The 12076-nt window shown below is 32.4% G+C and overlaps 1 long non-coding RNA gene across 6 annotated transcripts; it reads left to right on the top strand.

Moving 5' to 3' along the window:
* The first annotated feature begins 6270 nt into the window (after positions 1 to 6270).
* LOC110734024 lies at positions 6271 to 11841 on the top strand. Of its 6 annotated transcripts, none has more exons than XR_002513747.1 (7): positions 6271 to 6696; positions 6810 to 6911; positions 7042 to 7142; positions 7401 to 7475; positions 8479 to 8546; positions 9010 to 9130; positions 10170 to 11841. It is a non-coding gene; the product is annotated as an uncharacterized LOC110734024 (long non-coding RNA). The 6 variants fall into 6 exon arrangements; XR_002513745.1 differs by having other exon boundaries at positions 6273 to 6696; positions 6810 to 6857; positions 6891 to 6911; positions 7401 to 8546; XR_002513746.1 differs by having other exon boundaries at positions 6272 to 6696; positions 6810 to 6936; positions 7401 to 8546.
* Positions 11842 to 12076: the final 235 nt, after the last annotated feature.

Raw genomic sequence — 12076 nt, 5'->3', positions numbered from 1 at the left:
AGTAAGAATCATTTAGACTTTGTTAGCCTACCTTGTTAGTTGAGTTAGGTATAGGAATTTCTTAGTGTTGTGCCTTTCTTTTTTTTTTTTTTTTTTTTTTGTGAAAATTAGTGTTGTGGTTTTGACTTTTGAGATAAGGCAATACTAGCCGCAATAGTAGTGAGCTCCGGTTTAATCACTCATAGTGTAGAAATTGTTAAATACACCCGGATATATTTATTAAATGAGCAAAAATTAATGAATAAATAACCCAGGTGTACGGAGCAGGCTCTCCCCACAGTGAGTTCATGTTTTACCCAAGTTGTTGATTCATTGGCTTGGTAAGTATCAAAACCCAACTTCCCTCTTTCCTTCGTAATCTCTTTAGTATAAACTATTTAGTTCATAAACTTTTAGTTTTCATCTTTGAATCAGCCTATCTTATTAAAATTAACAATTGTTGTTGATTTCCCTAATTACTTACCGTTATGAATTACGTTAGTGCAAGGCCGACCTGGAGGAGTAGACCTCTTGCTTGTCTTTGGTTAACTACTTTACTGAATTGGGGTTCTTTCTCGTAAGTGATACACTTACACTCTGCACGCATACTCACTTTTTTATATACGTCTACGTTGATAGCCTTTCGCAAAAAGCCCTTCTCTCTCTCTACAAAAGACAGATACAGTTGTTTCAAGCCGAGCCAAGCCCGGATCCAGCTGAAAAACAGAATGGAACCGAACCGCCTAGGGTCCACGCCAGAAAGGGGCCCAAAAATTTTGTATAAAATTTAGTTTGCATAGTTGTAGGATTTTACTCTGTAGTTTTTACTCGTTAAAAAAAGCTATTTTTTAAAAGATAATTACTGCATTTAGTTAGCAGTTAACATTAAATTACTTAACTGCCAATTAGGTGGAGATTACAATGCAATATAACCTCTTCACTTCTTATAATCTTCCGATTTTTAGAGAGTAACTCCGATGGATGTAGATAGGGACTTGCTTGCAATTTAGAAATATCCTAGCTAATTAATTAACTTGCCAAAAAGAAAGGTAGGTTGATACATTAATGAAATTAAATGTACAAAGCTAATTGACAAATTTTAGCTCAATCAAATCACAAGCTACTAGCTAACCATTGGAGCACAAAGTAGCTACAAAAGAAATTAGCTTAATATCTTGTATGGCATAACAAATTAGCTTATCATTGGAGTTGCTCTTAGTATCTACTCCAAAATATTAATCTTTTCAATTACATCATTTCATATTTATTCCATTACCGAAATATTATGCAAAGTTATTACTCCAGTATTGTGTATGGAGACTTACTATTCAAATAATACAAGTTATTTTAATTGTCTTATATTTAAATCTATTGCGTATAAAAAAATTTGTTTACATATGGGGCCCTTTTCTTACATTATGCCTACTGCCCATACATTTTAGGGACGGGGCTGCATTAGTCATTAGTTATATATTTTGATTCTAAGATGCTAGTCAAACTACCAAAAATTTCTTCCGTCAAAATGGCGCCTTGACTAGAAAATGGTTCTGAGCATTGAGTTACTTATGAAATTTATGAGGGGTTTAATTTTAGGAAATTTTGTTTTGCATCACAAAAAAAAATATACTGACTTTTAGCATTTACTTTTTTTATATTTTATTTTACCATCACAAATAAACCAAAAATTAGTGTTTTTCAACATTTGTCGTCAAGAACCTTTGGTTAAATTTAGAGGAATTAAAAAGTTCTTTGATTGTTGTGCTAGAACATGGTCTCTAGAGGTTTTGTGGTCGATCATTATGGTCCAATAGGATCTCGTTTGAGGTCGAAATTGACATAAATTATGGAAAGTGTCTCGTTTTGTGAGTTAACCAAGGTACTTTTAAGTAATCAAAATGAGTCACGCCCAATAAATTTTGTCAATTTCGACGTCAAAGCGGACAAAATCACCCCAATAGAGCTTGTTTGGTTGAATGGAGGAAGTAGAAATTCCCATGAAAACTCAATGCCCATGAATTTGTAATTCCTAGGAATTGCCAAATTTTGTTTGGTTGAATGTGGGAATTTCTACTTCCCATAGGAAGTTTAACTTACCTAGGGGGGACTAGGTAAGTTAATTCCTCCATTTTGTGGGAAGTAGAAGTTCCTAGGAAGTCTCACTTCCTACATAATTGTCAACCAAACAAGTATATAGAAATCTATTTCCTAGGAAAATAAACTTTCCATGAATTTATTAGGCAACCAAACAAGTCCACAGTCATGTCTCACTGTTTATATTTATAAATTTCCAGTAAATTAAGCTCTGTTTTCATGTTCATGACTCATCTAGTGAACTTTTCATCTAGTGTCGTGTTTGGTATTCAATGCTTTAATTAAGGAAAATAGTTGCTTCTTGGGGATTTGAGCTCTTTCCCTAAATAATGTTGTATTTTTTATCTAATTCCCAAAATACAGCTACTTTTAAAAAATTTCCCACTATACCATTCATATTACCGATTTAGTGTGACTTTTTTTATTTACGGGTTTATTGCAAAACCGCTACTTCAAGTAGCGGTTTTTACTTTGAAACCGCTACTTCAAGTAGCGGTTTTCACTTTGAAACCGCTACTTCAAGTAGCGGTTTATACTTGGTATAAATAGTTTCCTTTCTTCGCTCTAAATCTCTACAGCCAACCAACCTTCTAGAGTTCTAGTATGTCAAGGAGAGCGCCTCAATCACCATGGCAGGAGTAATCCGCCGCCGACTAACCTCCACCATCGAGCCGCTCCTGCGACAATTCTGCTACTGTTTTAATTTATCCTAATTTTGTTGGTGAATGGTTAGTTAGTTAGTTGCCCTAACTTTTTTTTTCAATTTAATTATTAAAATTGTCAAATAATTATCAGAATTGTAAGTTTGATGAATGAAATTAGAATTGAGAGAAAGTTGTGAGAGATGAATTTGGAAATAAATGGAGTTTGATTGACAAGTGATGTTTTGAGGGATGGTTTTCGTTGAGAAAATTGTATGTGAGTTTAGTGTGATACTTACTACGTACAGTTTCAATTTTGGGTTGGAATGTTAAATTATATCTACGTATTTTAATTGGATTCATGCATATGTCAAAGAAGATTTACTATGGAAAAAGAGGAAAGATGGGGTTGAGAAATGCAGGTACTGAAGATGCTCAAAGCCTTTAACTTGGATTTTTTTTTTTTAAATACAGTAGTTCAAATGAAAACCGCCACTTCAAGTAGCGGTTTTCACTTGAACCGTAAAAAAAAAAATAAAATAAAAAAAATAGATTTTTGTATATTTGCTGACGTGGACAGTATAATGGGAAATTTTAAAAAAGTGGTTGTATTTTGAGAATTAGATAAAAAAAAAGCAACATTATTTTGAGAAAGGGCTCTGGGGATTTGTACAAAGAAACAAAATATAAAATAAAATGTTCAGGCTTTACACAAGCTAAATTATTGTCAAATTATAAGTAAAAATGATATTGAGGGCCTGTTCCGATTGACTGAACTCAGCTGAACTGAACTGAACTGAACTTATTAATTAGTGATTTTTAACTACGGATTAGTGATCTTTGATTATTTATTGATTGTTTATTACTATACATATGTGTATATACAAATGTACATATTATTATTATTAATAATAATAATAATATTATTATTATTATTAATTATTGATGAGTATTATTATTATTATTTATTGATTATTATTATTATTATTATTATTATTGTTATTATTATTATTATTATTATTATTTATTGATGATTATTATTATTATTATTATTATTATTATTTATTAATTACTTATTGATTATTATTATTATTATTGTTATTATTATTATTATTATTATTATTGTTGTTGTTGTTGTTGTTGTTGTTGTTGTTGTTGTTGTTGTTGTTGTTGTTGTTGTTGTTGTTGTTGTTGTTGTAATAAGAGTTTAAAAGAATGAAATTTGGCTTTATATCATTAGCAATATCATTAGATGTAAATTAAGAGCTGAACTGAACTGTCTGAACTGAACTGAGCTGAACTGAACTGAATTGAACTGAACTGAACTGAATTTCAACGGAAGAGAACAGGCCCTGAGTTGGCCCACTTTAAGGTCAGACATGACTAAACATGAAGATAAAATAAAGTCACGACATGTTACTATGTGAGTCTAGTTATGGGCGATAATTGTGCAACATCTTATTGGAAGAAATGGCACAACATCACATAACATAACAAAACAAGACACGTACAAAAAGATACATGATGATACATTGACTGGCGGATCCACATAGTGACCCGGGGGGCACGTGCTACCCCCGAAAAAAAATAATTAATTGTTTAAGAAAAGCCTTCTGTAAAATAGCATATAAAGATTAAACAATGCTAGCTTGAGAACATAACTGAGGGTGCTTTAGTGGTAACTATGCCAGTGGTTAAAACTTCCTAGTTTAGTTGGAGTCTAAAGTTTGAATCTCCTCCCCCTCAAACCCAAAATGTTTTTTTCAGTTTTATTTTTTTTTTATTTTTATTTATTTTTTTAAAAACCATCACTGCTTCATTATTTTTTAATCTCCATATTACTTTCCTATTTCTTGACATTTATATTCAAATAGATCAGATTAGATAAATATGACTTCCATCATAAGTTCATTCTTTCCCAAATCACTTTCCACTTTTTTGACATTTATGTTAAATTCAAATAATTTACATAAACTAACTCTCATAAATAATTAGTTAAAAACAATTAATAGTACGGAATAAAATTTGTTCGTGAAGAAAATTAGTCATTTCTTATTAATTTGATTGTAATACAAACTATTTTGATATATATTGTACATAATTTTATTCGTAATGATAACTTGGTGCAAAATCTATAGTTATTAAAATTGATGGTAACTTTTTATACAAAATCCCATTACATTATGCAAAAAATTTAACTTGGCGTGTTATTACCAGCTTAAATTTAGCTTTTTTTTTTAGTCTCAAGTTAGTAGCTGTATATTATTTTTCCCTATCATTTAGTGCTATCCCTACTATGGAATCCTGGATCCACCACATAACCAAGTACAACACAACATGCAAACGAAAAATCGAGAAAACAAAAGTTGTTATGATTTTATAAATGATATTTTATTCAAGTCTCAATCTTGCAAGTCGAGACAATGAACCTTTCATTTATGGCCCTCAAAAATAAAATACGTAGTATGATATTTCTAAGTACAACATAATCCTCGCCCCTTAAAAAGTTTCACCCATGCACCTTATGAACAGTGTTCAAGCATGGGAATCGCATGTGTGAGAGCATGTGCACTTCGCACTTCACATGCATGATTAATTTTTTTTTTCAAGAAAGTCACATGTCTTCTTCTACTTCTGCACTTCTCTTTCTTTATTTGATGATTCATGCAACCTTGCTTTTTACTTTGAAATTAGCCACTTTGTTTGTTTTTCTCTTCTCTGGTGGATGATGCTGACAAGTAACATTTAGTATATGATACTCCTGGAGTACCTAATATTGTACTCCAGGCCCAACCTAAATTAATGGGCTAAAACCCAACTAAAAGAAGCGCATGCGAAATTTTATTTTACGAAATAACAAATAAAGTAAATAAAATAACTTAAATTGTATATAAGAAAGATAGACTCAAAATGTCAAAATCAAACCATTTTATTTATCTCTCCACTCACTTTTCTTTTTTCTCTCTCAGTTTGAAATTACAGTTTCTCCAATTGAAATGGAGTGAAAAATCTTCAATTGCATGTCTGCAAAATATTGAAGACAAAATTCCTACTCAAGCAAGCCCAAAACTAACATAAATTAATACTTGAAGTAAGTTTTTAAATAATTGTAAATTATTTTGCTAATTAGCTTTGAATTTGTGATAATTTTTGTATTTTTAAAAATTTAATATGCATTTAATACATGGAGATATGATGTAGTAGATGAAAATGAAAAAGAGATAAACAAATTTCGCTTCTACATTTTGATTTTTGGCTACTGTTATCTCAAAATAATACTGTTCTTTAGATCTTATGTTATTTTGTGTTTAATTTGTGTTATTTTAGTCTTTGAAAGTAGTGGTGGGGAATGTTATTTGGTAATTTAAATGAAATTATTTTACTTAAAACCTAATGTTATTTTGCTTCCTAGGCTTCTGTTATTCAATTGCGTTCTTGTATTATTTTGTTAAAACCATGTGTTATTTTACAGTCACTTTATGTTATTTTGATAAATATAATTATGTAACTAAATTTTTCGTGCCTACAATTGTGTTACTTTGTATATAATCTTATGTTATTCTTTCAATATTTTTATGTTATTCTATACATTTAGTTTTATTCTACTGCTTTTGTTTGATTGTCTTCTTCGCACTTATCTCCTTCTTTAATCTGCCATCATTAATGGCACTCCAATATGCTTTTTGAGTTTCTCTCTCCTTTTTTTTCCCTTTCCCCATCTTAATTGACTGATTTAGGGTATTATAATCCTTAATTTTTATCAAATTTTCTCTCTTCTGTTCTCGTTTGGGGATATCTTTTTTTTTTTTTTTTTTTTTTTAACAATTGTGAAGTTTTAATCCCGGAGTACCGTGAGCATTGTACTCCGGGAGTACAATAGAAATTGCGGACAAACAAGGCTTGTGTTGCCAACAAATGAATCTGTAGTTCTTCTTCTTCCAAACGTCCTCTTGATCTCCCACTTCCTGCTTTCAAAGGTTTAAAGGTTTGATTTTTCATTTTTTTTTTTTGGGTTCAAGTTTTCGATAAGTAGGGTTTTGATTTTGATTTAGATCAAGATGAAATCAATTGATTTCTTTAATTTGATTGATTGTTAAGGGTTCGGAAGCGTCATCGTCGATGGAGGATAAGTCTAACCCACCTGAGGTTGGATCCGCTGAATCAAGGAATCCACCTGAGGTTGGATCCGTTGAATCGCTGGTAATCAATTCAGCTTCTAATCTAAGTAGTGTTTCTTTTAAGCGATGGCTAATCAATTTAGTTGTAACCACCGATCAAGGAAATTCGCGGGTTTCCAGTGTCGTTAACTTGCCCGCTTTCTCTATCTCAGCTTAATTTCGCCGGCTTGCCATCCACGGTCACCACTTTGCACTATCAAACTCCGACAGACCGAGGAATGGAAGAATAAATAGTCGCTGAACGAGGGTGAAGGTGAAATCATCAGTCACAGATTTTTGTTTTTTGTTACTTGTTACTCGTAATTGCTAATTTTTATTGGGGTTTCAATTGATTAGTCTACTAATTTTGTTAATACATTTTGATAGAATTGGTCTACTGAATTACTAATTGTCCGAAATTGAGGATTTTGGATTGTGCTTTTAGATGATTTTAAAACAAATACCAGTAGCTGTTTTTTTTTATAACCTTAATTATCAAAGCATAAGCCCTAATTAGTTTTTGTTTGGGCAGATTCTTGGAAAAGCTGAGTCCTTGAATCCCAAAGGAAGTATCAAGGACAGGATTGCTGTTAAAATCACAGGAGAGGTAATTTAAGCTGATATCATGCTGTTATATTGTGATTCGTGTGGATTTGAATCCTGTATTTTGAAAGTTCAAATATTGGCAAAATCCATGAGTATCTCAAAAATTATGTGTGTACTCTACATGCTATTGCTGGGTTAAGATTAAGTATAATCGCCCCCCTATATCCTTGTCTGGATAACAGCAACCATTTAAGTTTGCGTTTAGGCCTAAGATTTATAAGTTCCTATAATAGATGAAGTATCCTGCAACATTATTTACATTACTTCAATTATTTTCAATAGGTAACTGCATTAGGTCGTGTGGTGATAAGGTCATAAGGATACCTTAGCTTAAGTTATTTGACCAACAACTAGAGCTTATTTGGTTGTCTTTTCATTGGGCTTTATTGTCATGATTAAGAACATTAGATTTCATATTTCATTTGTGCAGCTAGAAACCCTTGAATTTTATTACATACTTCGTATGTGTTTTTGGAGCTTCACCTGACACATAATAATATAAGATGGTCAAATGAGGTTTTCCTTAAGGTTTTCCCCCGCATTTTTCCTTGTCAAGTTCTTATAATGATCTTCCTCTGAGTAACATGTTACGAAAATACATCACTATTTTGAAGCTTCTATACTCTCTATCCTTGATAATAGTACACATTTGATATGAGGTCACACATTTGATATGAGGTCAATTACCTTGAACTGGGTTATTATCCCGTAAGTATCCATCACTAATTTGAGTTTTACATTTCAACCATTAAGGTAATGTGGGTAGATCCAAAATTTAACGGTTTAAGTAGTTTGTGGCCTGGTATGTTGAGAGGTGTGAATTTGAAATGTTCCGATTGTTCCCCTGCTTGCCTATCCTTTTGTGCTATTTTATTTTGTCAGCTTGTTTCGTCTTATATAGAAATTCTCCAGAATTTTTTCATTCTTTTGGAGCTCTCAAGAATGATTCAACATCTGATCATTTATTAATTTTTTCATTATATGTGACACTTTCCCTGGCCAAGCTGCCTGTGTGAGATTTTCTTCCCAGGGATCTCCAGCTGCATCTGCTGCTCCTGCTGAGGAAAACAAGGTTTGTTCTTGAATTTATTTTCACTTCTTTAGTTGTCTTTGAAACAAAGATGGTTGAACATGTGATGCACTAGGGTAAGAAATGGTACTTATTATACTTGCTATGGTTATTGACAAAAACAAATAACTTTGTATAATTTACTGTTTACTCATCAAAATCCTGTGAGATTCAATTAGTCACTAAATAAAGAACCTGTATGATCTATAGAATTCAAATGATAACAAATGAGCAATATGAATGAAATTACACGTATGATTTTGTATATGTTCTCTTTTTTCATGATTAAAAGAAAGTTAAAAAAAATGGCTTTAAATAATATTGTTTATAAGATAACTGGTTTTAATCTGAAAGCGCTGCAATCTCAATGTCATTTTTTTATGGCCTATGGTTTTTTCCCCTCTGTCACTGTTTGATAGTATTATGGTTCTCTTATGAAACCCTTTTTTTTTGTGTAAATTTGCAGGAAGCAACGGCTGAAGATGATGACGATGATATGGATCTCTTTGGTGATGAAACCGAGGAAGAGAAGAAGGCTGCAGATGAGAGAGAGACAGATAAGAAGGCATCTGAAAAGAAGAAAGATAGTAAGATTTGTCTTTTGAATTGTACCTAAATTGTCTTAGATTTTTGTGCTTTGCTGAAGAGACGAATCATGTGCATTCTATTAGAATTAAATTTTTGAGCGTTGCACCTGGATAATGGGTGCTATGCATGATCTAATGCTAAAGTAATATCCATCTCCTGAGACTTTTATCCTATAGCGGAAGAACTATAGTCTTTCCCTTTAGAGATGGGAAAATTGTCTTTTTTTTATTTTTTTATGTCATATATATGCGGTATTAATCTTTAGATAATGCTTTATAACAGAGGTTGGTTTATCAAACTTTTTATCTGGAAAATACTGTGATCGGATAATAATTGAATCTAATTGCAGAAGAGATTCTGACCATATGAGTAATACTGTTTGGGAGTTCATCCAGATTTTTTCTGCTGGACATACATAATCCATGAAATATAGGTATAGCTGAGACCATGGACATACATAATTCATACACATTCAAGTTCTGTCTTATAATTTAGTTGATTCTTATTATTTTATAATTCAATATTTTGAACTTGTTAGTGCTGACTTAGTGAAATCCAAGATCTTAATTTGCACATAAGTTACTGAAGTTTACATAAGAATATGGGATGGTATTCATTATGGTGATTTGCTAGAAAACATTTAACTTCAAACCTGTCTTCAATCAAAGTGTTTCATTAGTCCAATACTCCAATGAACTTAAATTATTTTCAATAGCTTTTAAATCAATACGAAACTACTGCCGTTGTGCCTCTCAATTTCAACTCAGGGCATACAGCTTGCCTGGTAGTAAATACAAGAAGTCTCTGATGTGGAATAACCTATGCTTTTTATAAATTAGAATAGAAAATCATCTGATAAAGGCTATTGTTTCGTATAAGGTGTAAAACAACATACGAATTATATCATATTATGCACTACTAGGTACTACAACAAGAAAATTCCATCAAATGTCATGAAGTTGTGTAAGCATAGTAATGTTGGCAGATGATATGCTTATGTAATTTAGCTATTACATATTCCATGACATATACATACAGGAAGCTTCTGGGAATTCTCTTCTATTGGTGCCATTGAAGGAATCAACGCGATCAATAAGAAAGAACTCATCACTCAGAGCAAGAGCTTGTAGATTAAGACAAGGATGACGATAGTTGTGATGGGGGTTACATGGACAACGCGTTCAAGTGGGTCATAAACAATGGTGGTATTGGTGGTGAAGCTAATTACCCTTACAGTGGAAGTGGTGCTACCTGTACTACCAAGTACCAACAAGGTCCTACTCAGTTTTCTTCATGTTCATGAGATGTTAATGTCAATGATGTGAGTTTTTTGCTAGCAAGCTACATTACTCAAACTTGGGTACCCATGTCAGACATGAGTATCCAAGGGTTAGCTCGCTATATAATTAGAAGTTTGTAGGATATTGGTCCCAAATGAAAAAAGAGAAAAATATAGAGGGATGGGGTCTAGAGTCTAAAGTATAAGGTCTAAGGGAGAGTAGGAAGAGACATGCCGGGGAAGAGAGTAGGTTTGGTGAACTGGTGCAGGGACCCAGACAGCCTTTCTTTGATTGGGTTATGCAGTGTGTAAAGCCATTGAGCGAGGAAGATAAGAAATGGGTTATGGTAATTTCCCAAGCTACTTGGGGAGCTCGAAACCGTGGGGTTTTTTAGAATGATTGGACTGATCCAAAGGAGATTGTTCAATTTATATGCTTGGTTTAAGCTGGTTTGGTTTGGTTTAAGATGGCTACAAAAGGTTAAGCCTGTCATCCAAGAATGCATTGAGAAGTACTCGAATGAGAAGTAAATGAGAAGTTAAAAGGTCCTTTTTCATTGAGAAGTACCCAAGTGAAAACTTGGGTTAAGCCTGTATATTGTGGAGCTTAAGAAGTAAATGAGAAGTTGAGAGGTTTTTTTTTTTTTTTTTGACAAAATGAGAAGTAAATGAGAAGTTGAGAGTGGATTTTACAGCAGAATCAAGAACAACATGGGTACGGGAAACACCATACTTGAAGAACTTAACAGGGGTGCCAGAAAACAGGAACTTTGAATTAGTCTATATATATGCACGGTTTAAGCTGGTTTGGTTTACTTGCAGTGGAAAGTTTAATTTGGTGATGGGAGATGAGAAATCAACAATAATTGTGATGTAGAATAATTATTAAATTATGGGTAGAGAGAGAGCTTTTCATACCAGGGGAGTAGTGAATATTGTTCGATCTATGTAAATTTAGTTTAGCTTTCTTAATTAATTTAATAATTTTCTCATATGCACTAAATTTTCTGCAAACAAAAGGGTAAATTGCATAATGGAGCATTATCAGCCACAACTAATCACCATCATGGAAGAGAAGAAGACAAGACTAAGCTGGATTCTCATTCATACTGTTGTATACTTTTATAATGCATTTTAATGATTGAGATTTTGTGTTATTTCTTGTGCAATGAATTTGAGTTAAGGTGTCATAACTATGATGAAAGCATATTAATCTTGACCGAAGGGGACCAGTGTCTCTACTCTTACACCACATGGAGGAGCTGCATGTAGTGACATGCAAGGGATGAGGGATGTTGTGAACGGTGGGAGTTCATAGTATTCTACCTATTCATAGAGTGATCGTATTTATTCGTATGATAGATACTGGATATGTACTCTCTTTTTATTCTATATATAGTTAATAAAGAAGGGTGACTTTGGTTTCTTACATATACAGATATACTTGTATGTATTTGTTGGGAGTTATGTCTATGTAATTTTTCTTTGATCTCATATATATTTATTTACGGAGTACTTAACTTGTAGATTTTTTTAATGACGGAACTTAAATTGTAGTTATTGAATTAGCAATTTAATGTTTACTCTTGGTCTCTTGGAGTTACGGTTTCTTTTATGACATGTCCTTTGGATTACTTTTATGACATTATTGATTTGCAAGAAATGA

Source organism: Chenopodium quinoa, unplaced genomic scaffold, assembly GCF_001683475.1.
Source record: "Chenopodium quinoa cultivar QQ74 unplaced genomic scaffold, ASM168347v1, whole genome shotgun sequence".
In the NCBI taxonomy this organism is placed as follows: Eukaryota; Viridiplantae; Streptophyta; class Magnoliopsida; order Caryophyllales; family Amaranthaceae; genus Chenopodium; species Chenopodium quinoa.
The sequence above is the reverse complement of the archived record's forward strand: the minus strand, read 5'-3'. Positions and strand labels throughout refer to the sequence as shown.